Consider the following 22,886-nt stretch of genomic DNA (forward strand, 5'->3'; position numbering starts at 1 on the left):
ACCCGCTCATACATGCAGTTTCTTTTTAACAAAAGATATTGGTGAAGGGTAACAATGTTGATTGATTCAATTAGCACAACCAAGCAGGATAGCTGGGAGGCGGAAAAAACCTTGGCATGGGCATTGACAGACTTGTGTAGGATTTTAAGATTGTAGCCATTTCTCTGGTTCGTCCAGTTCATTCTAAGACCTGAACGTCAAATTGGGTATAATTTCCTGTTGGTGTGAGAACAATTCCAAGAACCCAGTTGATTCCATTTTTACGAACAGACCTAATCGCATCCAGCCGATCGACCTTACAATGTCAAGGAAAAGATTCCTCATTTGGGGGTTTGCCTTGAATCCGGGTGCTTCCTACCCAGGGTTACGCTGCAATTGTCGCCACCGCCAGTGAGGGATCTTTTTGCCAAGGATGCTATATAATGAAGGCGGCATGATGAACTTTGCGTGCTAGCTACGGCGGCACATATGAAAAATTGGATTACGATACAGAGAAGATTAGCATGGCCCCTGCGCAAGGATGACACGCAATTTCGTGAAGCGAACCCAAATTTTGAAGGCCTCACGCTATGATCTAGCTGCTACCTCCGGCAGAACCGAGTTTTTCCCTGCTCAGAGTGTCAACAGAGATTGTTACGTGACCAGATTTGCCCGATCTGCATTGATTAAACCGGAGCACCCGAGTCTGATACTTTGGAGAAAAATACAACAGCCTCAGCATTGGTAACGACAGACTTGCATAGGATTTTTCAGGTTTTTAGCCATTTCCTTGGCACGCCAAGTCCACTGCATGACATCAACGTTAAACTGGGTATGTTTTCGTCCTTGTGTGAGAGCTAAAACTATGAAACCTGGATGCCAAAGATGGGTAGATTTTCTGAGCGGTCAAAGTCGCTGAATTTAGGCTCCAGTTTCGTTTGAAGCGTGGGTTGGACTCCAACTGAGGCAAACAAAATCTCACCTCAAAAATTCTGCTGAGGAGGGTCTGATTGCAGCCCACTTTGTTCGGCTGGACTCGAAAGGGAGACCTATAGTCAATTTCCTGGTCCCCTCGCAGCGCTGATGTGGAATACATTCAGTGCCGTCCATCATGCGACAGACGCAAAATGACACCTTGATCGTCAGGGGTACTAGCGAAAGACTATCCTTTTCCGTAGTTGACTGCAGCACAACCTATGTTTCTCTTCAAATCGTATAAGTCTTTCGCCTTTTACTAGAGATTTCCGTGGAGAGTAACAGAATGAGATTCCACCAATTTTTTCCTGCTTTGTCCAGGCAGAGCATCTATGAATGTTGAAAATAACAAATCAAGGCTGCAGATCATCCAGCATGGTATTGTAAAATGGCTAAACCCTTGGTGGGCCAGCCTTGATGACACCTCCGTGGTTTGATTTTGAAATAGATTTTAGTGTGCGCTGTGCACTATTCACCACGTGACCAACGCCAACAACTCTTGCCCGAGAAGCCTACTGCAAAAGTAATCCCACCCGCTCATACATGCAGTTTCTTTTTAACAAAAGATATTGGTGAAGGGTAACAATGTTGATTGATTCAATTAGCACAACCAAGCAGGATAGCTGGGAGGCGGAAAAAACCTTGGCATGGGCATTGACAGACTTGTGTAGGATTTTAAGATTGTAGCCATTTCTCTGGTTCGTCCAGTTCATTCTAAGACCTGAAGCTCAAATTGGGTATAATTTCCTGTTGGTGTGAGAGCAATTCCAAGAACCCAGTTGATTCCATTTTTACGAACAGACCTAATCGCATCCAGCCGATCGACCTTACAATGTCAAGGAAAAGATTCCTCATTTGGGGGTTTGTCTTGAATCCGGGTGCTTCCTACCCAGGGTTACGCTGCAATTGTCGCCACCGCCAGTGAGGGATCTTTTTGCCAAGGATGCTATATAATGAAGGCCGCATGATGAACTTTGCGTGCTAGCTACGGCGACACATATGAAAAATTGGATTACGATACAGAGAAGATCAGCATGGCCCCTGCGCAAGGATGACACGCAATTTCGTGAAGCGAATCCAAATTTTGAAGGCCTCACGCTATGATCTAGCTGCTACCTCCGGCAGAACCGAGTTTTTCCCTGCTCAGAGTGTCAACAGAGATTGTTACGTGACCAGATTTGCCCGATCTGCATTGATTAAACCGGAGCACCCGAGTCTGATACTTTGGAGAAAAATACAACAGCCTCAGCATTGGTAACGACAGACTTGCATAGGATTTTTCAGGTTTTTAGCCATTTCCTTGGCACGCCAAGTCCACTGCATGACATCAACGTTAAACTGGGTATGTTTTCGTCCTTGTATGAGAGCTAAAACTATGAAACCTGGATGCCAAAGATGGGTAGATTTTCTGAGCGGTCAAAGTCGCTGAATTTAGGCTCCAGTTTCGTTTGAAGCGTGGTTTGGACTCCAACTGAGGCAAACAAAATCTCACCTCAAAAATTCTGCTGAGGAGGGTCTGATTGCAGCCCACTTTGTTCGGCTGGACTCGAAAGGGAGACCTATAGTCAATTTCTTGGTCCCCTCGCAGCGCTGATGTGGAATACATTCAGTGCCGTCCATCATGCAACAGACGCAAAATGACACCTTGACCGTCAGGGGTACTAGCGAAAGACTATTCTTTTCCGTAGTTGACTGCAGCACATCTTATGTTTCTCTTCAAATCGTATAAGTCTTTCGCCTTTTACTAAAGATTTCCGTGGAGAGTAACAGAATGAGATTCCACCAATTTTTTCCTGCTTTGTCCAGGCAGAGCATCTATGAATGTTGAAAATAATAAATCAAGGCTGCAGATCATCCAGCATGGTATTGTAAAATGGCTAAACCCTTGGTGGGCCAGCCTTGAAGACACCTCCGTGGTTTGATTTTGAAATAGATTTTAGTGTGCGCTGTGCACTATTCACCACGTGACCAACGCCAACAACTCTTGCCCGAGAAGCCTACTGCAAAAGTAATCCCACCCGCTCATACATGCAGTTTCTTTTTAACAAAAGATATTGGTGAAGGGTAACAATGTTGATTGATTCAATTAGCACAACCAAGCAGGATAGCTGGGAGGCGGAAAAAACCTTGGCATGGGCATTGACAGACTTGTGTAGGATTTTAAGATTGTAGCCATTTCTCTGGTTCGTCCAGTTCATTCTAAGACCTGAAGCTCAAATTGGGTATAATTTCCTGTTGGTGTGAGAACAATTCCAAGAACCCAGTTGATTCCATTTTTCCGAACAGACCTAATCGCATCCAGCCGATCGACCTTACAATGTCAAGGAAAAGATTCCTCATTTGGGGGTTTGTCTTGAATCCGGGTGCTTCCTACCCAGGGTTACGCTGCAATTGTCGCCACCGCCAGTGAGGGATCTTTTTGCCAAGGATGCTATATAATGAAGGCGGCATGATGAACTTTGCGTGCTAGCTACGGCGGCACATATGAAAAATTGGATTACGATACAGAGAAGATTAGCATGGCCCCTGCGCAAGGATGACACGCAATTTCGTGAAGCGAATCCAAATTTTGAAGGCCTCACGCTATGATCTAGCTGCTACCTCCGGCAGAACCGAGCTTTTCCCTGCTCAGAGTGTCAACAGAGATTGTTACGTGACCAGATTTGCCCGATCTGCATTGATTAAACCGGAGCACCCGAGTCTGATACTTTGGAGAAAAATACAACAGCCTCAGCATTGGTAACAACAGACTTGCATAGGATTTTTCAGGTTTTTAGCCATTTCCTTGGCACGCCAAGTCCACTGCATGACATCAACGTTAAACTGGGTATGTTTTCGTCCTTGTGTGAGAGCTAAAACTAAGAAACCTGGATGCCAAAGATGGGTAGATTTTCTGAGCGGTCAAAGTCGCTGAATTTAGGCTCCAGTTTCGTTTGAAGCGTGGGTTGGACTCCAACTGAGGCAAACAAAATCTCACCTTAAAAATTCTGCTGAGGAGGGTCTGATTGCTGCCCACTTTGTTCGGCTGGACTCGAAAGGGAGACCTATAGTCAATTTCTTGGTCCCCTCGCAGCGCTGATGTGGAATACATTCAGTGCCGTCCATCATGCGACAGACGCAAAATGACACCTTGACCGTCAGGGGTACTAGCGAAAGACTATTCTTTTCCGTAGTTGACTGCAGCACATCTTATGTTTCTCTTCAAATCGTATAAGTCTTTCGCCTTTTACTAAAGATTTCCGTGGAGAGTAACAGAATGAGATTCCACCAATTTTTTCCTGCTTTGTCCAGGCAGAGCATCTATGAATGTTGAAAATAATAAATCAAGGCTGCAGATCATCCAGCATGGTATTGTAAAATGGCTAAACCCTTGGTGGGCCAGCCTTGATGACACCTCCGTGGTTTGATTTTGAAATAGATTTTAGTGTGCGCTGTGCACTATTCACCACGTGACCAACGCCAACAACTCTTGCCCGAGAAGCCTACTGCAAAAGTAATCCCACCCGCTCATACATGCAGTTTCTTTTTAACAAAAGATATTGGTGAAGGGTAACAATGTTGATTGATTCAATTAGCACAACCAAGCAGGATAGCTGGGAGGCGGAAAAAACCTTGGCATGGGCATTGACAGACTTGTGTAGGATTTTAAGATTGTAGCCATTTCTCTGGTTCGTCCAGTTCATTCTAAGACCTGAAGCTCAAATTGGGTATAATTTCCTGTCGGTGTGAGAACAATTCCAAGAACCCAGTTGATTCCATTTTTACGAACAGACCTAATCGCATCCAGCCGATCGACCTTACAATGTCAAGGAAAAGATTCCTCATTTGGGGGTTTGTCTTGAATCCGGGTGCTTCCTACCCAGGGTTACGCTGCAATTGTCGCCACCGCCAGTGAGGGATCTTTTTGCCAAGGATGCTATATAATGAAGGCGGCATGATGAACTTTGCGTGCTAGCTACGGCGGCACATATGAAAAATTGGATTACGATACAGAGAAGATTAGCATGGCCCCTGCGCAAGGATGACACGCAATTTCGTGAAGCGAATCCAAATTTTGAAGGCCTCACGCTATGATCTAGCTGCTACCTCCGGCAGAACCGAGTTTTTCCCTGCTCAGAGTGTCAACAGAGATTGTTACGTGACCAGATTTGCCCGATCTGCATTGATTAAACCGGAGTCTGATACTTTGGAGAAAAATACAACAGCCTCAGCATTGGTAACGACAGACTTGCATAGGATTTTTCAGGTTTTTAGCCATTTCCTTGGCACGCCAAGTCCACTGCATGACATCAACGTTAAACTGGGTATGTTTTCGTCCTTGTATGAGAGCTAAAACTATGAAACCTGGATGCCAAAGATGGGTAGATTTTCTGAGCGGTCAAAGTCGCTGAATTTAGGCTCCAGTTTCGTTTGAAGCGTGGGTTGGACTCCAACTGAGGCAAACAAAATCTCACCTCAAAAATCCTGCTGAGGAGGGTCTGATTGCAGCCCACTTTGTTCGGCTGGACTCGAAAGGGAGACCTATAGTCAATTTCTTGGTCCCCTCGCAGCGCTGATGTGGAATACATTCAGTGCCGTCCATCATGCAACAGACGCAAAATGACACCTTGACCGTCAGGGGTACTAGCGAAAGACTATTCTTTTCCGTAGTTGACTGCAGCACATCTTATGTTTCTCTTCAAATCGTATAAGTCTTTCGCCTTTTACTAAAGATTTCCGTGGAGAGTAACAGAATGAGATTCCACCAATTTTTTCCCGCTTTGTCCAGGCAGAGCATCTATGAATGTTGAAAATAATAAATCAAGGCTGCAGATCATCCAGCATGGTATTGTAAAATGGCTAAACCCTTGGTGGGCCAGCCTTGAAGACACCTCCGTGGTTTGATTTTGAAACAGATTTTAGTGAGCGCTGTGCACTATTCACCACGTGACCAACGCCAACAACTCTTGCCCGAGAAGCCTACTGCAAAAGTAATCCCACCCGCTCATACATGCAGTTTCTTTTTAACAAAAGATATTGGTGAAGGGTAACAATGTTGATTGATTCAATTAGCACAACCAAGCAGGATAGCTGGGAGGCGGAAAAAACCTTGGCATGGGCATTGACAGACTTGTGTAGGATTTTAAGATTGTAGCCATTTCTCTGGTTCGTCCAGTTCATTCTAAGACCTGAAGCTCAAATTGGGTATAATTTCCTGTTGGTGTGAGAACAATTCCAAGAACCCAGTTGATTCCATTTTCACGAACAGACCTAATCGCATCCAGCCGATCGACCTTACAATGTCAAGGAAAAGATTCCTCATTTGGGGGTTTGTCTTGAATCCGGGTGCTTCCTACCCAGGGTTACGCTGCAATTGTCGCCACCGCCAGTGAGGGATCTTTTTGCCAAGGATGCTATATAATGAAGGCGGCATGATGAACTTTGTGTGCTAGCTACGGCGACACATATGAAAAATTGGATTACGATACAGAGAAGATTAGCATGGCCCCTGCGCAAGGATGACACGCAATTTCGTGAAGCGAATCCAAATTTTGAAGGTCTCACGCTATGATCTAGCTGCTACCTCCGGCAGAACCGAGTTTTTCCCTGCTCAGAGTGTCAACAGAGATTGTTACGTGACCAGATTTGCCCGATCTGCATTGATTAAACCGGAGTCTGATACTTTGGAGAAAAATACAACAGCCTCAGCATTGGTAACGACAGACTTGCATAGGATTTTTCAGGTTTTTAGCCATTTCCTTGGCACGCCAAGTCCACTGCATGACATCAACGTTAAACTGGGTATGTTTTCGTCCTTGTATGAGAGCTAAAACTATGAAACCTGGATGCCAAAGATGGGTAGATTTTCTGAGCGGTCAAAGTCGCTGAATTTAGGCTCCAGTTTCGTTTGAAGCGTGGTTTGGACTCCAACTGAGGCAAACAAAATCTCACCTCAAAAATTCTGCTGAGGAGGGTCTGATTGCAGCCCACTTTGTTCGGCTGGACTCGAAAGGGAGACCTATAGTCAATTTCTTGGTCCCCTCGCAGCGCTGATGTGGAATACATTCAGTGCCGTCCATCATGCAACAGACGCAAAATGACACCTTGACCGTCAGGGGTACTAGCGAAAGACTATTCTTTTCCGTAGTTGACTGCAGCACATCTTATGTTTCTCTTCAAATCGTATAAGTCTTTCGCCTTTTACTAAAGATTTCTGTGGAGAGTAACAGAATGAGATTCCACCAATTTTTTCCTGCTTTGTCCAGGCAGAGCATCTATGAATGTTGAAAATAATAAATCAAGGCTGCAGATCATCCAGCATGGTATTGTAAAATGGCTAAACCCTTGGTGGGCCAGCCTTGAAGACACCTCCGTGGTTTGATTTTGAAACAGATTTTAGTGAGCGCTGTGCACTATTCACCACGTGACCAACGCCAACAACTCTTGCCCGAGAAGCCTACTGCAAAAGTAATCCCACCCGCTCATACATGCAGTTTCTTTTTAACAAAAGATATTGGTGAAGGGTAACAATGTTGATTGATTCAATTAGCACAACCAAGCAGGATAGCTGGGAGGCGGAAAAAACCTTGGCATGGGCATTGACAGACTTGTGTAGGATTTTAAGATTGTAGCCATTTCTCTGGTTCGTCCAGTTCATTCTAAGACCTGAAGCTCAAATTGGGTATAATTTCCTGTTGGTGTGAGAACAATTCCAAGAACCCAGTTGATTCCATTTTCACGAACAGACCTAATCGCATCCAGCCGATCGACCTTACAATGTCAAGGAAAAGATTCCTCATTTGGGGGTTTGTCTTGAATCCGGGTGCTTCCTACCCAGGGTTACGCTGCAATTGTCGCCACCGCCAGTGAGGGATCTTTTTGCCAAGGATGCTATATAATGAAGGCGGCATGATGAACTTTGTGTGCTAGCTACGGCGACACATATGAAAAATTGGATTACGATACAGAGAAGATTAGCATGGCCCCTGCGCAAGGATGACACGCAATTTCGTGAAGCGAATCCAAATTTTGAAGGTCTCACGCTATGATCTAGCTGCTACCTCCGGCAGAACCGAGTTTTTCCCTGCTCAGAGTGTCAACAGAGATTGTTACGTGACCAGATTTGCCCGATCTGCATTGATAAAACCGGAGCACCCGAGTCTGATACTTTGGAGAAAAATACAACAGCCTCAGCATTGGTAACGACAGACTTGCATAGGATTTTTCAGGTTTTTAGCCATTTCCTTGGCACGCCAAGTCCACTGCATGACATCAACGGTAAACTGGGTATGTTTTCGTCCTTGCATGAGAGCATAGATCTATGAAACCTGGATGCCAAAGATGGGTAGATTTTCTGAGCGGTCAAAGTCGCTGAATTTAGGCTCCAGTTTCGTTTGAAGCGTGGGTTGGACTCCAACTGAGGCAAACAAAATCTCACCTCAAAAATTCTGCTGAGGAGGGTCTGATTGCAGCCCACTTTGTTCGGCTGGACTCGAAAGGGAGACCTATAGTCAATTTCTTGGTCCCCTCGCAGCGCTGATGTGGAATACATTCAGTGCCGTCCATCATGCGACAGACGCAAAATGACACCTTGACCGTCAGGGGTACTAGCGAAAGACTATTCTTTTCCGTAGTTGACTGCAGCACATCTTATGTTTCTCTTCAAATCGTATAAGTCTTTCGCCTTTTACTAAAGACTTCCGTGGAGAGTAACAGAATGAGATTCCACCAATTTTTTCCTGCGTTGTCCAGGCAGAGCATCTATGAATGTTGAAAATAATAAATCAAGGCTGCAGATCATCCAGCATGGTATTGTAAAATGGCTAAACCCTTGGTGGGCCAGCCTTGAAGACACCTCCGTGGTTTGATTTTGAAACAGATTTTAGTGAGCGCTGTGCACTATTCACCACATGACCAACGCCAACAACTCTTGCCCGAGAAGCCTACTGCAAAAGTAATCCCACCCGCTCATACATGCAGTTTCTTTTTAACAAAAGATATTGGTGAAGGGTAACAATGTTGATTGATTCAATTAGCACAACCAAGCAGGATAGCTGGGAGGCGGAAAAAACCTTGGCATGGGCATTGACAGACTTGTGTAGGATTTTAAGATTGTAGCCATTTCTCTGGTTCGTCCAGTTCATTCTAAGACCTGAAGCTCAAATTGGGTATAATTTCCTGTTGGTGTGAGAACAATTCCAAGAACCCAGTTGATTCCATTTTTACGAACAGACCTAATCGCATCCAGCCGATCGAACTTACAATGTCAAGGAAAAGATTCCTCATTTGGGGGTTTGTCTTGAATCCGGGTGCTTCCTACCCAGGGTTACGCTGCAATTGTCGCCACCGCCAGTGAGGGATCTTTTTGCCAAGGATGCTATATAATGAAGGCGGCATGATGAACTTTGCGTGCTAGCTACGGCGGCACATATGAAAAATTGGATTACGATACAGAGAAGATTAGCATGGCCCCTGCGCAAGGATGACACGCAATTTCGTGAAGCGAATCCAAATTTTGAAGGCCTCACGCTATGATCTAGCTGCTACCTCCGGCAGAACCGAGCTTTTCCCTGCTCAGAGTGTCAACAGAGATTGTTACGTGACCAGATTTGCCCGATCTGCATTGATTAAACCGGAGCACCCGAGTCTGATACTTTGGAGAAAAATACAACAGCCTCAGCATTGGTAACGACAGACTTGCATAGGATTTTTCAGGTTTTTAGCCATTTCCTTGGCACGCCAAGTCCACTGCATGACATCAACGTTAAACTGGGTATGTTTTCGTCCTTGTGTGAGAGCTAAAACTAAGAAACCTGGATGCCAAAGATGGGTAGATTTTCTGAGCGGTCAAAGTCGCTGAATTTAGGCTCCAGTTTCGTCTGAAGCGTGGGTTGGACTCCAACTGAGGCAAACAAAATCTCACCTCAAAAATTCTGCTGAGGAGGGTCTGATTGCTGCCCACTTTGTTCGGCTGGACTCGAAAGGGAGACCTATAGTCAATTTCTTGGTCCCCTCGCAGCGCTGATGTGGAATACATTCAGTGCCGTCCATCATGCGACAGACGCAAAATGACACCTTGACCGTCAGGGGTACTAGCGAAAGACTATTCTTTTCCGTAGTTGACTGCAGCACATCTTATGTTTCTCTTCAAATCGTATAAGTCTTTCGCCTTTTACTAAAGATTTCCGTGGAGAGTAACAGAATGAGATTCCACCAATTTTTTCCTGCTTTGTCCAGGCAGAGCATCTATGAATGTTGAAAATAATAAATCAAGGCTGCAGATCATCCAGCATGGTATTGTAAAATGGCTAAACCCTTGGTGGGCCAGCCTTGATGACACCTCCGTGGTTTGATTTTGAAATAGATTTTAGTGTGCGCTGTGCACTATTCACCACGTGACCAACGCCAACAACTCTTGCCCGAGAAGCCTACTGCAAAAGTAATCCCACCCGCTCATACATGCAGTTTCTTTTTAACAAAAGATATTGGTGAAGGGTAACAATGTTGATTGATTCAATTAGCACAACCAAGCAGGATAGCTGGGAGGCGGAAAAAACCTTGGCATGGGCATTGACAGACTTGTGTAGGATTTTAAGATTGTAGCCATTTCTCTGGTTCGTCCAGTTCATTCTAAGACCTGAAGCTCAAATTGGGTATAATTTCCTGTTGGTGTGAGAACAATTCCAAGAACCCAGTTGATTCCATTTTTCCGAACAGACCTAATCGCATCCAGCCGATCGACCTTACAATGTCAAGGAAAAGATTCCTCATTTGGGGGTTTGTCTTGAATCCGGGTGCTTCCTACCCAGGGTTACGCTGCAATTGTCGCCACCGCCAGTGAGGGATCTTTTTGCCAAGGATGCTATATAATGAAGGCGGCATGATGAACTTTGCGTGCTAGCTACGGCGGCACATATGAAAAATTGGATTACGATACAGAGAAGATTAGCATGGCCCCTGCGCAAGGATGACACGCAATTTCGTGAAGCGAATCCAAATTTTGAAGGCCTCACGCTATGATCTAGCTGCTACCTCCGGCAGAACCGAGCTTTTCCCTGCTCAGAGTGTCAACAGAGATTGTTACGTGACCAGATTTGCCCGATCTGCATTGATTAAACCGGAGCACCCGAGTCTGATACTTTGGAGAAAAATACAACAGCCTCAGCATTGGTAACGACAGACTTGCATAGGATTTTTCAGGTTTTTAGCCATTTCCTTGGCACGCCAAGTCCACTGCATGACATCAACGTTAAACTGGGTATGTTTTCGTCCTTGTGTGAGAGCTAAAACTAAGAAACCTGGATGCCAAAGATGGGTAGATTTTCTGAGCGGTCAAAGTCGCTGAATTTAGGCTCCAGTTTCGTTTGAAGCGTGGGTTGGACTCCAACTGAGGCAAACAAAATCTCACCTCAAAAATTCTGCTGAGGAGGGTCTGATTGCTGCCCACTTTGTTCGGCTGGACTCGAAAGGGAGACCTATAGTCAATTTCTTGGTCCCCTCGCAGCGCTGATGTGGAATACATTCAGTGCCGTCCATCATGCGACAGACGCAAAATGACACCTTGACCGTCAGGGGTACTAGCGAAAGACTATTCTTTTCCGTAGTTGACTGCAGCACATCTTATGTTTCTCTTCAAATCGTATAAGTCTTTCGCCTTTTACTAAAGATTTCCGTGGAGAGTAACAGAATGAGATTCCACCAATTTTTTCCTGCTTTGTCCAGGCAGAGCATCTATGAATGTTGAAAATAATAAATCAAGGCTGCAGATCATCCAGCATGGTATTGTAAAATGGCTAAACCCTTGGTGGGCCAGCCTTGATGACACCTCCGTGGTTTGATTTTGAAATAGATTTTAGTGTGCGCTGTGCACTATTCACCACGTGACCAACGCCAACAACTCTTGCCCGAGAAGCCTACTGCAAAAGTAATCCCACCCGCTCATACATGCAGTTTCTTTTTAACAAAAGATATTGGTGAAGGGTAACAATGTTGATTGATTCAATTAGCACAACCAAGCAGGATAGCTGGGAGGCGGAAAAAACCTTGGCATGGGCATTGACAGACTTGTGTAGGATTTTAAGATTGTAGCCATTTCTCTGGTTCGTCCAGTTCATTCTAAGACCTGAAGCTCAAATTGGGTATAATTTCCTGTCGGTGTGAGAACAATTCCAAGAACCCAGTTGATTCCATTTTTACGAACAGACCTAATCGCATCCAGCCGATCGACCTTACAATGTCAAGGAAAAGATTCCTCATTTGGGGGTTTGTCTTGAATCCGGGTGCTTCCTACCCAGGGTTACGCTGCAATTGTCGCCACCGCCAGTGAGGGATCTTTTTGCCAAGGATGCTATATAATGAAGGCGGCATGATGAACTTTGCGTGCTAGCTACGGCGGCACATATGAAAAATTGGATTACGATACAGAGAAGATTAGCATGGCCCCTGCGCAAGGATGACACGCAATTTCGTGAAGCGAATCCAAATTTTGAAGGCCTCACGCTATGATCTAGCTGCTACCTCCGGCAGAACCGAGTTTTTCCCTGCTCAGAGTGTCAACAGAGATTGTTACGTGACCAGATTTGCCCGATCTGCATTGATTAAACCGGAGGCTGATACTTTGGAGAAAAATACAACAGCCTCAGCATTGGTAACGACAGACTTGCATAGGATTTTTCAGGTGTTTAGCCATTTCCTTGGCACGCCAAGTCCACTGCATGACATCAACGTTAAACTGGGTATGTTTTCGTCCTTGTATGAGAGCTAAAACTATGAAACCTGGATGCCAAAGATGGGTAGATTTTCTGAGCGGTCAAAGTCGCTGAATTTAGGCTCCAGTTTCGTTTGAAGCGTGGGTTGGACTCCAACTGAGGCAAACAAAATCTCACCTCAAAAATTCTGCTGAGGAGGGTCTGATTGCAGCCCACTTTGTTCGGCTGGACTCGAAAGGGAGACCTATAGTCAAATTCTTGGTCCCCTCGCAGCGCTGATGTGGAATACATTCAGTGCCGTCCATCATGCGACAGACGCAAGATGACACCTTGACCGTCAGGGGTACTAGCGAAAGACTATTCTTTTCCGTAGTTGACTGCAGCACATCTTATGTTTCTCTTCAAATCGTATAAGTCTTTCGCCTTTTACTAAAGATTTCCGTGGAGAGTAACAGAATGAGATTCCACCAATTTTTTCCTGCTTTGTCCAGGCAGAGCATCTATGAATGTTGAAAATAATAAATCAAGGCTGCAGATCATCCAGCATGGTATTGTAAAATGGCTAAACCCTTGGTGGGCCAGACTTGAAGACACCTCCGTGGTTTGATTTTGAAACAGATTTTAGTGAGCGCTGTGCACTATTCACCACGTGACCAACGCCAACAACTCTTGCCCGAGAAGCCTACTGCAAAAGTAATCCCACCCGCTCATACATGCAGTTTCTTTTTAACAAAAGATATTGGTGAAGGGTAACAATGTTGATTGATTCAATTAGCACAACCAAGCAGGATAGCTGGGAGGCGGAAAAAACCTTGGCATGGGCATTGACAGACTTGTGTAGGATTTTAAGATTGTAGCCATTTCTCTGGTTCGTCCAGTTCATTCTAAGACCTGAAGCTCAAATTGGGTATAATTTCCTGTTGGTGTGAGAACAATTCCAAGAACCCAGTTGATTCCATTTTTACAAACAGACCTAATCGCATCCAGCCGATCGACCTTACAATGTCAAGGAAAATATTCCTCATTTGGGGGTTTGTCTTGAATCCGGGTGCTTCCTACCCAGGGTTACGCTGCAATTGTTGCCACCGCCAGTGAGGGATCTTTTTGCCAAGGATGCTATATAATGAAGGCGGCATGATGAACTTTGCGTGCTAGCTACGGCGGCACATATGAAAAATTGGATTACGATACAGAGAAGATTAGCATGGCCCCTGCGCAAGGATGACACGCAATTTCGTGAAGCGAATCCAGATTTTGAAGGCCTCACGCTATGATCTAGCTGCTACCTCCGGCAGAACCGAGTTTTTCCCTGCTCAGAGTGTCAACAGAGATTGTTACGTGACCAGATTTGCCCGATCTGCATTGATTAAACCGGAGTCTGATACTTTGGAGAAAAATACAACAGCCTCAGCATTGGTAACGACAGACTTGCATAGGATTTTTCAGGTTTTTAGCCATTTCCTTGGCACGCCAAGTCCACTGCATGACATCAACGTTAAACTGGGTATGTTTTCGTCCTTGCATGAGAGCATAGATCTATGAAACCTGGATGCCAAAGATGGGTAGATTTTCTGAGCGGTCAAAGTCGCTGAATTTAGGCTCCAGTTTCGTTTGAAGCGTGGGTTGGACTCCAACTGAGGCAAACAAAATCTCACCTCAAAAATTCTGCTGAGGAGGGTCTGATTGCAGCCCACTTTGTTCGGCTGGACTCGAAAGGGAGACCTATAGTCAAATTCTTGGTCCCCTCGCAGCGCTGATGTGGAATACATTCAGTGGCGTCCATCATGCGACAGACGCAAAATGACACCTTGACCGTCAGGGGTACTAGCGAAAGACTATTCTTTTCCGTAGTTGACTGCAGCACATCTTATGTTTCTCTTCAAATCGTATAAGTCTTTCGCCTTTTACTAAAGATTTCCGTGGAGAGTAACAGAATGAGATTCCACCAATTTTTTCCTGCTTTGTCCAGGCAGAGCATCTATGAATGTTGAAAATAATAAATCAAGGCTGCAGATCATCCAGCATGGTATTGTAAAATGGCTAAACCCTTGGTGGGCCAGACTTGAAGACACCTCCGTGGTTTGATTTTGAAACAGATTTTAGTGAGCGCTGTGCACTATTCACCACGTGACCAACGCCAACAACTCTTGCCCGAGAAGCCTACTGCAAAAGTAATCCCACCCGCTCATACATGCAGTTTCTTTTTAACAAAAGATATTGGTGAAGGGTAACAATGTTGATTGATTCAATTAGCACAACCAAGCAGGATAGCTGGGAGGCGGAAAAAACCTTGGCATGGGCATTGACAGACTTGTGTAGGATTTTAAGATTGTAGCCATTTCTCTGGTTCGTCCAGTTCATTCTAAGACCTGAAGCTCAAATTGGGTATAATTTCCTGTTGGTGTGAGAACAATTCCAAGAACCCAGTTGATTCCATTTTTACGAACAGACCTAATCGCATCCAGCCGATCGACCTTACAATGTCAAGGAAAAGATTCCTCATTTGGGGGTTTGTCTTGAATCCGGGTGCTTCCTACCCAGGGTTACGCTGCAATTGTCGCCACCGCCAGTGAGGGATCTTTTTGCCAAGGATGCTATATAATGAAGGCGGCATGATGAACTTTGCGTGCTAGCTACGGCGGCACATATGAAAAATTGGATTACGATACAGAGAAGATTAGCATGGCCCCTGCGCAAGGATGACACGCAATTTCGTGAAGCGAATCCAAATTTTGAAGGCCTCACGCTATGATCTAGCTGCTACCTCCGGCAGAACCGAGTTTTTCCCTGCTCAGAGTGTCAACAGAGATTGTTACGTGACCAGATTTGCCCGATCTGCATTGATTAAACCGGAGTCTGATACTTTGGAGAAAAATACAACAGCCTCAGCATTGGTAACGACAGACTTGCATAGGATTTTTCAGGTTTTTAGCCATTTCCTTGGCACGCCAAGTCCACTGCATGACATCAACGGTAAACTGGGTATGTTTTCGTCCTTGCATGAGAGCATAGATCTATGAAACCTGGATGCCAAAGATGGGTAGATTTTCTGAGCGGTCAAAGTCGCTGAATTTAGGCTCCAGTTTCGTTTGAAGCGTGGGTTGGACTCCAACTGAGGCAAACAAAATCTCACCTCAAAAATTCTGCTGAGGAGGGTCTGATTGCAGCCCACTTTGTTCGGCTGGACTCGAAAGGGAGACCTATAGTCAATTTCTTGGTCCCCTCGCAGCGCTGATGTGGAATACATTCAGTGCCGTCCATCATGCGACAGACGCAAAATGACACCTTGACCGTCAGGGGTACTAGCGAAAGACTATTCTTTTCCGTAGTTGACTGCAGCACATCTTATGTTTCTCTTCAAATCGTATAAGTCTTTCGCCTTTTACTAAAGACTTCCGTGGAGAGTAACAGAATGAGATTCCACCAATTTTTTCCTGCGTTGTCCAGGCAGAGCATCTATGAATGTTGAAAATAATAAATCAAGGCTGCAGATCATCCAGCATGGTATTGTAAAATGGCTAAACCTTTGGTGGGCCAGCCTTGAAGACACCTCCGTGGTTTGATTTTGAAACAGATTTTAGTGAGCGCTGTGCACTATTCACCACATGACCAACGCCAACAACTCTTGCCCGAGAAGCCTACTGCAAAAGTAATCCCACCCGCTCATACATGCAGTTTCTTTTTAACAAAAGATATTGGTGAAGGGTAACAATGTTGATTGATTCAATTAGCACAACCAAGCAGGATAGCTGGGAGGCGGAAAAAACCTTGGCATGGGCATTGACAGACTTGTGTAGGATTTTAAGATTGTAGCCATTTCTCTGGTTCGTCCAGTTCATTCTAAGACCTGAAGATCAAATTGGGTATAATTTCCTGTTGGTGTGAGAACAATTCCAAGAACCCAGTTGATTCCATTTTTACGAACAGACCTAATCGCATCCAGCCGATCGACCTTACAATGTCAAGGAAAAGATTCCTCATTTGGGGGTTTGTCTTGAATCCGGGTGCTTCCTACCCAGGGTTACGCTGCAATTGTCGCCACCGCCAGTGAGGGATCTTTTTGCCAAGGATGCTATATAATGAAGGCGGCATGATGAACTTTGCGTGCTAGCTACGGCGGCACATATGAAAAATTGGATTACGATACAGAGAAGATTAGCATGGCCCCTGCGCAAGGATGACACGCAATTTCGTGAAGCGAATCCAAATTTTGAAGGCCTCACGCTATGATCTAGCTGCTACCTCCGGCAGAACCGAGCTTTTCCCTGCTCAGAGTGTCAACAGAGATTGTTACGTGACCAGATTTGCCCGATCTGCATTGATTAAACCGGAGCACCCAAGTCTGATCCTTTGGAGAAAAATACAACAGCCTCAGCATTGGTAACGACAGACTTGCATAGGATTTTTCAGGTTTTTAGCCATTTCCTTGGCACGCCAAGTCCACTGCATGACATCAACGTTAAACTGGGTATGTTTTCGTCCTTGTGTGAGAGCTAAAACTAAGAAACCTGGATGCCAAAGATGGGTAGATTTTCTGAGCGGTCAAAGTCGCTGAATTTAGGCTCCAGTTTCGTTTGAAGCGTGGGTTGGACTCCAACTGAGGCAAACAAAATCTCACCTCAAAAATTCTGCTGAGGAGGGTCTGATTGCAGCCCACTTTGTTCGGCTGGACTCGAAAGGGAGACCTATAGTCAATTTCTTGGTCCCCTCGCAGCGCTGATGTGGAATACATTCAGTGCCGTCCATCATGCGACAGACGCAAAATGACACCTTGACCGTCAGGGGTACTAGCGAAAGACTATTCTTTTCCGTAGTTGACTGCAGCACATCTTATGTTTCTCTTCAAATCGTATAAGTCTTTCGCCTTTTACTAAAGATTTCCGTGGAGAGTAACAGAATGAGATTCCACCAATTTTTTCCTGCTTTGTCCAGGCAGAGCATCTATGAATGTTGAAAATAATAAATCAAGGCTGCAGATCATCCAGCATGGTATTGTAAAATGGCTAAACCCTTGGTGGGCCAGCCTTGAAGACACCTCCGTGGTTTGATTCTGAAACATATTTTAGTGAGCGCTGTGCACTATTCACCACGTGACCAACGCCAACAACTCTTGCCCGAGAAGCCTACTGCAAAAGTAATCCCACCCGCTCATACATGCAGTTTCTTTTTAACAAAAGATATTGGTGAAGGGTAACAATGTTGATTGATTCAATTAGCACAACCAAGCAGGATAGCTGGGAGGCGGAAAAAACCTTGGCATGGGCATTGACAGACTTGTGTAGGATTTTAAGATTGTAGCCATTTCTCTGGTTCGTCCAGTTCATTCTAAGACCTGAAGCTCAAATTGGGTATAATTTCTTGTCGGTGTGAGAACAATTCCAAGAACCCAGTTGATTCCATTTTTACGAACAGACCTAATCGCATCCAGCCGATCGACCTTACAATGTCAAGGAAAAGATTCCTCATTTGGGGGTTTGTCTTGAATCCGGGTGCTTCCTACCCAGGGTTACGCTGCAATTGTCGCCACCGCCAGTGAGGGATCTTTTTGCCAAGGATGCTATATAATGAAGGCGGCATGATGAACTTTGCGTGCTAGCTACGGCGGCACATATGAAAAATTGGATTACGATACAGAGAAGATTAGCATGGCCCCTGCGCAAGGATGACACGCAATTTCGTGAAGCGAATCCAAATTTTGAAGGCCTCACGCTATGATCTAGCTGCTACCTCCGGCAGAACCGAGTTTTTCCCTGCTCAGAGTGTCAACAGAGATTGTTACGTGACCAGATTTGCCCGATCTGCATTGATTAAACCGGAGTCTGATACTTTGGAGAAAAATACAACAGCCTCAGCATTGGTAACGACAGACTTGCATAGGATTTTTCAGGTTTTTAGCCATTTCCTTGGCACGCCAAGTCCACTGCATGACATCAACGTTAAACTGGGTATGTTTTCGTCCTTGTATGAGAGCTAAAACTATGAAACCTGGATGCCAAAGATGGGTAGATTTTCTGAGCGGTCAAAGTCGCTGAATTTAGGCTCCAGTTTCGTTTGAAGCGTGGGTTGGACTCCAACTGAGGCAAACAAAATCTCACCTCAAAAATTCTGCTGAGGAGGGTCTGATTGCAGCCCACTTTGTTCGGCTGGACTCGAAAGGGAGACCTATAGTCAAATTCTTGGTCCCCTCGCAGCGCTGATGTGGAATACATTCAGTGCCGTCCATCATGCGACAGACGCAAAATGACACCTTGCCCGTCAGGGGTACTAGCGAAAGACTATTCTTTTCCGTAGTTGACTGCAGCACATCTTATGTTTCTCTTCAAATCGTCTAAGTCTTTCGCCTTTTACTAAAGATTTCCGTGGAGAGTAACAGAATGAGATTACACCAATTTTTTCCTGCTTTGTCCAGGCAGAGCATCTATGAATGTTGAAAATAATAAATCAAGGCTGCAGATCATCCAGCATGGTATTGTAAAATGGCTAAACCTTTGGTGGGCCAGCCTTGAAGACACCTCCGTGGTTTGATTTTGAAACAGATTTTAATGAGCGCTGTGCACTATTCACCACGTGACCAACGCCAACAACTCTTGCCCGAGAAGCCTACTGCAAAAGTAATCCCACCCGCTCATACATGCAGTTTCTTTTTAACAAAAGATATTGGTGAAGGGTAACAATGTTGATTGATTCAATTAGCACAACCAAGCAGGATAGCTGGGAGGCGGAAAAAACCTTGGCATGGGCATTGACAGACTTGTGTAGGATTTTAAGATTGTAGCCATTTCTCTGGTTCGTCCAGTTCATTCTAAGACCTGAAGCTCAAATTGGGTATAATTTCCTGTCGGTGTGAGAACAATTCCAAGAACCCAGTTGATTCCATTTTTACGAACAGACCTAATCGCATCCAGCCGATCGACCTTACAATGTCAAGGAAAAGATTCCTCATTTGGGGGTTTGTCTTGAATCCGGGTGCTTCCTACCCAGGGTTACGCTGCAATTGTCGCCACCGCCAGTGAGGGATCTTTTTGCCAAGGATGCTATATAATGAAGGCGGCATGATGAACTTTGCGTGCTAGCTACGGCGGCACATATGAAAAATTGGATTACGATACAGAGAAGATTAGCATGGCCCCTGCGCAAGGATGACACGCAATTTCGTGAAGCGAATCCAAATTTTGAAGGCCTCACGCTATGATCTAGCTGCTACCTCCGGCAGAACCGAGCTTTTCCCTGCTCAGAGTGTCAACAGAGATTGTTACGTGACCAGATTTGCCCGATCTGCATTGATTAAACTGGAGCACCCGAGTCTGATACTTTGGAGAAAAATACAACAGCCTCAGCATTGGTAACGACAGACTTGCATAGGATTTTTCAGGTTTTTAGCCATTTCCTTGGCACGCCAAGTCCACTGCATGACATCAACGTTAAACTGGGTATGTTTTCGTCCTTGTGTGAGAGCTAAAACTAAGAAACCTGGATGCCAAAGATGGGTAGATTTTCTGAGCGGTCAAAGTCGCTGAATTTAGGCTCCAGTTTCGTTTGAAGCGTGGGTTGGACTCCAACTGAGGCAAACAAAATCTCACCTCAAAAATTCTGCTGAGGAGGGTCTGATTGCAGCCCACTTTGTTCGGCTGGACTCGAAAGGGAGACCTATAGTCAATTTCTTGGTCCCCTCGCAGCGCTGATGTGGAATACATTCAGTGCCGTCCATCATGCGACAGACGCAAAATGACACCTTGACCGTCAGGGGTACTAGCGAAAGACTATTCTTTTCCGTAGTTGACTGCAGCACATCTTATGTTTCTCTTCAAATCGTATAAGTCTTTCGCCTTTTACTAAAGATTTCCGTGGAGAGTAACAGAATGAGATTCCACCAATTTTTTCCTGCTTTGTCCAGGCAGAGCATCTATGAATGTTGAAAATAATAAATCAAGGCTGCAGATCATCCAGCATGGTATTGTAAAATGGCTAAACCCTTGGTGGGCCAGCCTTGAAGACACCTCCGTGGTTTGATTCTGAAACATATTTTAGTGAGCGCTGTGCACTATTCACCACGTGACCAACGCCAACAACTCTTGCCCGAGAAGCCTACTGCAAAAGTAATCCCACCCGCTCATACATGCAGTTTCTTTTTAACAAAAGATATTGGTGAAGGGTAACAATGTTGATTGATTCAATTAGCACAACCAAGCAGGATAGCTGGGAGGCGGAAAAAACCTTGGCATGGGCATTGACAGACTTGTGTAGGATTTTAAGATTGTAGCCATTTCTCTGGTTCGTCCAGTTCATTCTAAGACCTGAAGCTCAAATTGGGTATAATTTCTTGTCGGTGTGAGAACAATTCCAAGAACCCAGTTGATTCCATTTTTACGAACAGACCTAATCGCATCCAGCCGATCGACCTTACAATGTCAAGGAAAAGATTCCTCATTTGGGGGTTTGTCTTGAATCCGGGTGCTTCCTACCCAGGGTTACGCTGCAATTGTCGCCACCGCCAGTGAGGGATCTTTTTGCCAAGGATGCTATATAATGAAGGCGGCATGATGAACTTTGCGTGCTAGCTACGGCGGCACATATGAAAAATTGGATTACGATACAGAGAAGATTAGCATGGCCCCTGCGCAAGGATGACACGCAATTTCGTGAAGCGAATCCAAATTTTGAAGGCCTCACGCTATGATCTAGCTGCTACCTCCGGCAGAACCGAGTTTTTCCCTGCTCAGAGTGTCAACAGAGATTGTTACGTGACCAGATTTGCCCGATCTGCATTGATTAAACCGGAGTCTGATACTTTGGAGAAAAATACAACAGCCTCAGCATTGGTAACGACAGACTTGCATAGGATTTTTCAGGTTTTTAGCCATTTCCTTGGCACGCCAAGTCCACTGCATGACATCAACGTTAAACTGGGTATGTTTTCGTCCTTGTATGAGAGCTAAAACTGTGAAACCTGGATGCCAAAGATGGGTAGATTTTCTGAGCGGTCAAAGTCGCTGAATTTAGGCTCCAGTTTCGTTTGAAGCGTGGGTTGGACTCCAACTGAGGCAAACAAAATCTCACCTCAAAAATTCTGCTGAGGAGGGTCTGATTGCAGCCCACTTTGTTCGGCTGGACTCGAAAGGGAGACCTATAGTCAAATTCTTGGTCCCCTCGCAGCGCTGATGTGGAATACATTCAGTGCCGTCCATCATGCGACAGACGCAAAATGACACCTTGCCCGTCAGGGGTACTAGCGAAAGACTATTCTTTTCCGTAGTTGACTGCAGCACATCTTATGTTTCTCTTCAAATCGTCTAAGTCTTTCGCCTTTTACTAAAGATTTCCGTGGAGAGTAACAGAATGAGATTACACCAATTTTTTCCTGCTTTGTCCAGGCAGAGCATCTATGAATGTTGAAAATAATAAATCAAGGCTGCAGATCATCCAGCATGGTATTGTAAAATGGCTAAACCTTTGGTGGGCCAGCCTTGAAGACACCTCCGTGGTTTGATTTTGAAACAGATTTTAATGAGCGCTGTGCACTATTCACCACGTGACCAACGCCAACAACTCTTGCCCGAGAAGCCTACTGCAAAAGTAATCCCACCCGCTCATACATGCAGTTTCTTTTTAACAAAAGATATTGGTGAAGGGTAACAATGTTGATTGATTCAATTAGCACAACCAAGCAGGATAGCTGGGAGGCGGAAAAAACCTTGGCATGGGCATTGACAGACTTGTGTAGGATTTTAAGATTGTAGCCATTTCTCTGGTTCGTCCAGTTCATTCTAAGACCTGAAGCTCAAATTGGGTATAATTTCCTGTCGGTGTGAGAACAATTCCAAGAACCCAGTTGATTCCATTTTTACGAACAGACCTAATCGCATCCAGCCGATCGACCTTACAATGTCAAGGAAAAGATTCCTCATTTGGGGGTTTGTCTTGAATCCGGGTGCTTCCTACCCAGGGTTACGCTGCAATTGTCGCCACCGCCAGTGAGGGATCTTTTTGCCAAGGATGCTATATAATGAAGGCGGCATGATGAACTTTGCGTGCTAGCTACGGCGGCACATATGAAAAATTGGATTACGATACAGAGAAGATTAGCATGGCCCCTGCGCAAGGATGACACGCAATTTCGTGAAGCGAATCCAAATTTTGAAGGCCTCACGCTATGATCTAGCTGCTACCTCCGGCAGAACCGAGCTTTTCCCTGCTCAGAGTGTCAACAGAGATTGTTACGTGACCAGATTTGCCCGATCTGCATTG

The 22,886-nt window shown here is 45.1% G+C and overlaps 31 non-coding genes across 31 annotated transcripts; all 31 read left to right on the top strand.

Moving 5' to 3' along the window:
- The first annotated feature begins 447 nt into the window (after positions 1–447).
- On the top strand, positions 448–555 carry LOC147152237 (U6 spliceosomal RNA). Its single transcript, XR_015085978.1, has one exon. It is a non-coding gene; the product is annotated as a U6 spliceosomal RNA (small nuclear RNA).
- Positions 556–1,171: 616 nt separating this feature from the next.
- LOC147152238 (U5 spliceosomal RNA) lies at positions 1,172–1,283 on the top strand. Its single transcript, XR_015085957.1, has one exon. It is a non-coding gene; the product is annotated as a U5 spliceosomal RNA (small nuclear RNA).
- A 649-nt stretch (positions 1,284–1,932) lies between these two features.
- Positions 1,933–2,040, top strand: LOC147152239 (U6 spliceosomal RNA). Its single transcript, XR_015085896.1, has one exon. It is a non-coding gene; the product is annotated as a U6 spliceosomal RNA (small nuclear RNA).
- Positions 2,041–2,655: 615 nt separating this feature from the next.
- Positions 2,656–2,768, top strand: LOC147152240 (U5 spliceosomal RNA). Its single transcript, XR_015085901.1, has one exon. It is a non-coding gene; the product is annotated as a U5 spliceosomal RNA (small nuclear RNA).
- Positions 2,769–3,417: 649 nt separating this feature from the next.
- LOC147152241 (U6 spliceosomal RNA) lies at positions 3,418–3,525 on the top strand. The gene has a single exon (XR_015085980.1). It is a non-coding gene; the product is annotated as a U6 spliceosomal RNA (small nuclear RNA).
- A 615-nt stretch (positions 3,526–4,140) lies between these two features.
- Positions 4,141–4,253, top strand: LOC147152242 (U5 spliceosomal RNA). The gene has a single exon (XR_015085902.1). It is a non-coding gene; the product is annotated as a U5 spliceosomal RNA (small nuclear RNA).
- A 649-nt stretch (positions 4,254–4,902) lies between these two features.
- LOC147152243 (U6 spliceosomal RNA) lies at positions 4,903–5,010 on the top strand. Its single transcript, XR_015085981.1, has one exon. It is a non-coding gene; the product is annotated as a U6 spliceosomal RNA (small nuclear RNA).
- Positions 5,011–5,617: 607 nt separating this feature from the next.
- Positions 5,618–5,730, top strand: LOC147152244 (U5 spliceosomal RNA). The gene has a single exon (XR_015085932.1). It is a non-coding gene; the product is annotated as a U5 spliceosomal RNA (small nuclear RNA).
- Positions 5,731–6,379: 649 nt separating this feature from the next.
- Positions 6,380–6,487, top strand: LOC147152245 (U6 spliceosomal RNA). Its single transcript, XR_015085893.1, has one exon. It is a non-coding gene; the product is annotated as a U6 spliceosomal RNA (small nuclear RNA).
- Positions 6,488–7,094: 607 nt separating this feature from the next.
- On the top strand, positions 7,095–7,207 carry LOC147152246 (U5 spliceosomal RNA). Its single transcript, XR_015085952.1, has one exon. It is a non-coding gene; the product is annotated as a U5 spliceosomal RNA (small nuclear RNA).
- A 649-nt stretch (positions 7,208–7,856) lies between these two features.
- Positions 7,857–7,964, top strand: LOC147152247 (U6 spliceosomal RNA). Its single transcript, XR_015085894.1, has one exon. It is a non-coding gene; the product is annotated as a U6 spliceosomal RNA (small nuclear RNA).
- Positions 7,965–8,580: 616 nt separating this feature from the next.
- Positions 8,581–8,693, top strand: LOC147152248 (U5 spliceosomal RNA). Its single transcript, XR_015085924.1, has one exon. It is a non-coding gene; the product is annotated as a U5 spliceosomal RNA (small nuclear RNA).
- Positions 8,694–9,342: 649 nt separating this feature from the next.
- Positions 9,343–9,450, top strand: LOC147152249 (U6 spliceosomal RNA). The gene has a single exon (XR_015085982.1). It is a non-coding gene; the product is annotated as a U6 spliceosomal RNA (small nuclear RNA).
- A 615-nt stretch (positions 9,451–10,065) lies between these two features.
- LOC147152250 (U5 spliceosomal RNA) lies at positions 10,066–10,178 on the top strand. The gene has a single exon (XR_015085904.1). It is a non-coding gene; the product is annotated as a U5 spliceosomal RNA (small nuclear RNA).
- Positions 10,179–10,827: 649 nt separating this feature from the next.
- On the top strand, positions 10,828–10,935 carry LOC147152251 (U6 spliceosomal RNA). Its single transcript, XR_015085983.1, has one exon. It is a non-coding gene; the product is annotated as a U6 spliceosomal RNA (small nuclear RNA).
- Positions 10,936–11,550: 615 nt separating this feature from the next.
- Positions 11,551–11,663, top strand: LOC147152252 (U5 spliceosomal RNA). The gene has a single exon (XR_015085905.1). It is a non-coding gene; the product is annotated as a U5 spliceosomal RNA (small nuclear RNA).
- A 649-nt stretch (positions 11,664–12,312) lies between these two features.
- Positions 12,313–12,420, top strand: LOC147152253 (U6 spliceosomal RNA). The gene has a single exon (XR_015085984.1). It is a non-coding gene; the product is annotated as a U6 spliceosomal RNA (small nuclear RNA).
- A 607-nt stretch (positions 12,421–13,027) lies between these two features.
- LOC147152254 (U5 spliceosomal RNA) lies at positions 13,028–13,140 on the top strand. Its single transcript, XR_015085906.1, has one exon. It is a non-coding gene; the product is annotated as a U5 spliceosomal RNA (small nuclear RNA).
- Positions 13,141–13,789: 649 nt separating this feature from the next.
- On the top strand, positions 13,790–13,897 carry LOC147152255 (U6 spliceosomal RNA). The gene has a single exon (XR_015085887.1). It is a non-coding gene; the product is annotated as a U6 spliceosomal RNA (small nuclear RNA).
- Positions 13,898–14,505: 608 nt separating this feature from the next.
- LOC147152256 (U5 spliceosomal RNA) lies at positions 14,506–14,618 on the top strand. The gene has a single exon (XR_015085907.1). It is a non-coding gene; the product is annotated as a U5 spliceosomal RNA (small nuclear RNA).
- A 649-nt stretch (positions 14,619–15,267) lies between these two features.
- On the top strand, positions 15,268–15,375 carry LOC147152257 (U6 spliceosomal RNA). The gene has a single exon (XR_015085986.1). It is a non-coding gene; the product is annotated as a U6 spliceosomal RNA (small nuclear RNA).
- Positions 15,376–15,983: 608 nt separating this feature from the next.
- On the top strand, positions 15,984–16,096 carry LOC147152258 (U5 spliceosomal RNA). The gene has a single exon (XR_015085926.1). It is a non-coding gene; the product is annotated as a U5 spliceosomal RNA (small nuclear RNA).
- A 649-nt stretch (positions 16,097–16,745) lies between these two features.
- On the top strand, positions 16,746–16,853 carry LOC147152259 (U6 spliceosomal RNA). Its single transcript, XR_015085987.1, has one exon. It is a non-coding gene; the product is annotated as a U6 spliceosomal RNA (small nuclear RNA).
- A 615-nt stretch (positions 16,854–17,468) lies between these two features.
- On the top strand, positions 17,469–17,581 carry LOC147152260 (U5 spliceosomal RNA). The gene has a single exon (XR_015085908.1). It is a non-coding gene; the product is annotated as a U5 spliceosomal RNA (small nuclear RNA).
- A 649-nt stretch (positions 17,582–18,230) lies between these two features.
- On the top strand, positions 18,231–18,338 carry LOC147152261 (U6 spliceosomal RNA). Its single transcript, XR_015085988.1, has one exon. It is a non-coding gene; the product is annotated as a U6 spliceosomal RNA (small nuclear RNA).
- A 607-nt stretch (positions 18,339–18,945) lies between these two features.
- On the top strand, positions 18,946–19,058 carry LOC147152262 (U5 spliceosomal RNA). The gene has a single exon (XR_015085944.1). It is a non-coding gene; the product is annotated as a U5 spliceosomal RNA (small nuclear RNA).
- Positions 19,059–19,707: 649 nt separating this feature from the next.
- On the top strand, positions 19,708–19,815 carry LOC147152263 (U6 spliceosomal RNA). The gene has a single exon (XR_015085989.1). It is a non-coding gene; the product is annotated as a U6 spliceosomal RNA (small nuclear RNA).
- Positions 19,816–20,430: 615 nt separating this feature from the next.
- On the top strand, positions 20,431–20,543 carry LOC147152264 (U5 spliceosomal RNA). The gene has a single exon (XR_015085909.1). It is a non-coding gene; the product is annotated as a U5 spliceosomal RNA (small nuclear RNA).
- A 649-nt stretch (positions 20,544–21,192) lies between these two features.
- On the top strand, positions 21,193–21,300 carry LOC147152265 (U6 spliceosomal RNA). Its single transcript, XR_015085990.1, has one exon. It is a non-coding gene; the product is annotated as a U6 spliceosomal RNA (small nuclear RNA).
- Positions 21,301–21,907: 607 nt separating this feature from the next.
- On the top strand, positions 21,908–22,020 carry LOC147152266 (U5 spliceosomal RNA). Its single transcript, XR_015085945.1, has one exon. It is a non-coding gene; the product is annotated as a U5 spliceosomal RNA (small nuclear RNA).
- Positions 22,021–22,669: 649 nt separating this feature from the next.
- Positions 22,670–22,777, top strand: LOC147152267 (U6 spliceosomal RNA). Its single transcript, XR_015085991.1, has one exon. It is a non-coding gene; the product is annotated as a U6 spliceosomal RNA (small nuclear RNA).
- Positions 22,778–22,886: the final 109 nt, after the last annotated feature.

The sequence above is a fragment of the Filicampus tigris genome, chromosome 2 (assembly GCF_054856515.1).
Source record: "Filicampus tigris isolate MCC_2025a chromosome 2, RoL_Ftig_1.0, whole genome shotgun sequence".
Lineage (NCBI taxonomy): Eukaryota > Metazoa > Chordata > Actinopteri > Syngnathiformes > Syngnathidae > Filicampus > Filicampus tigris.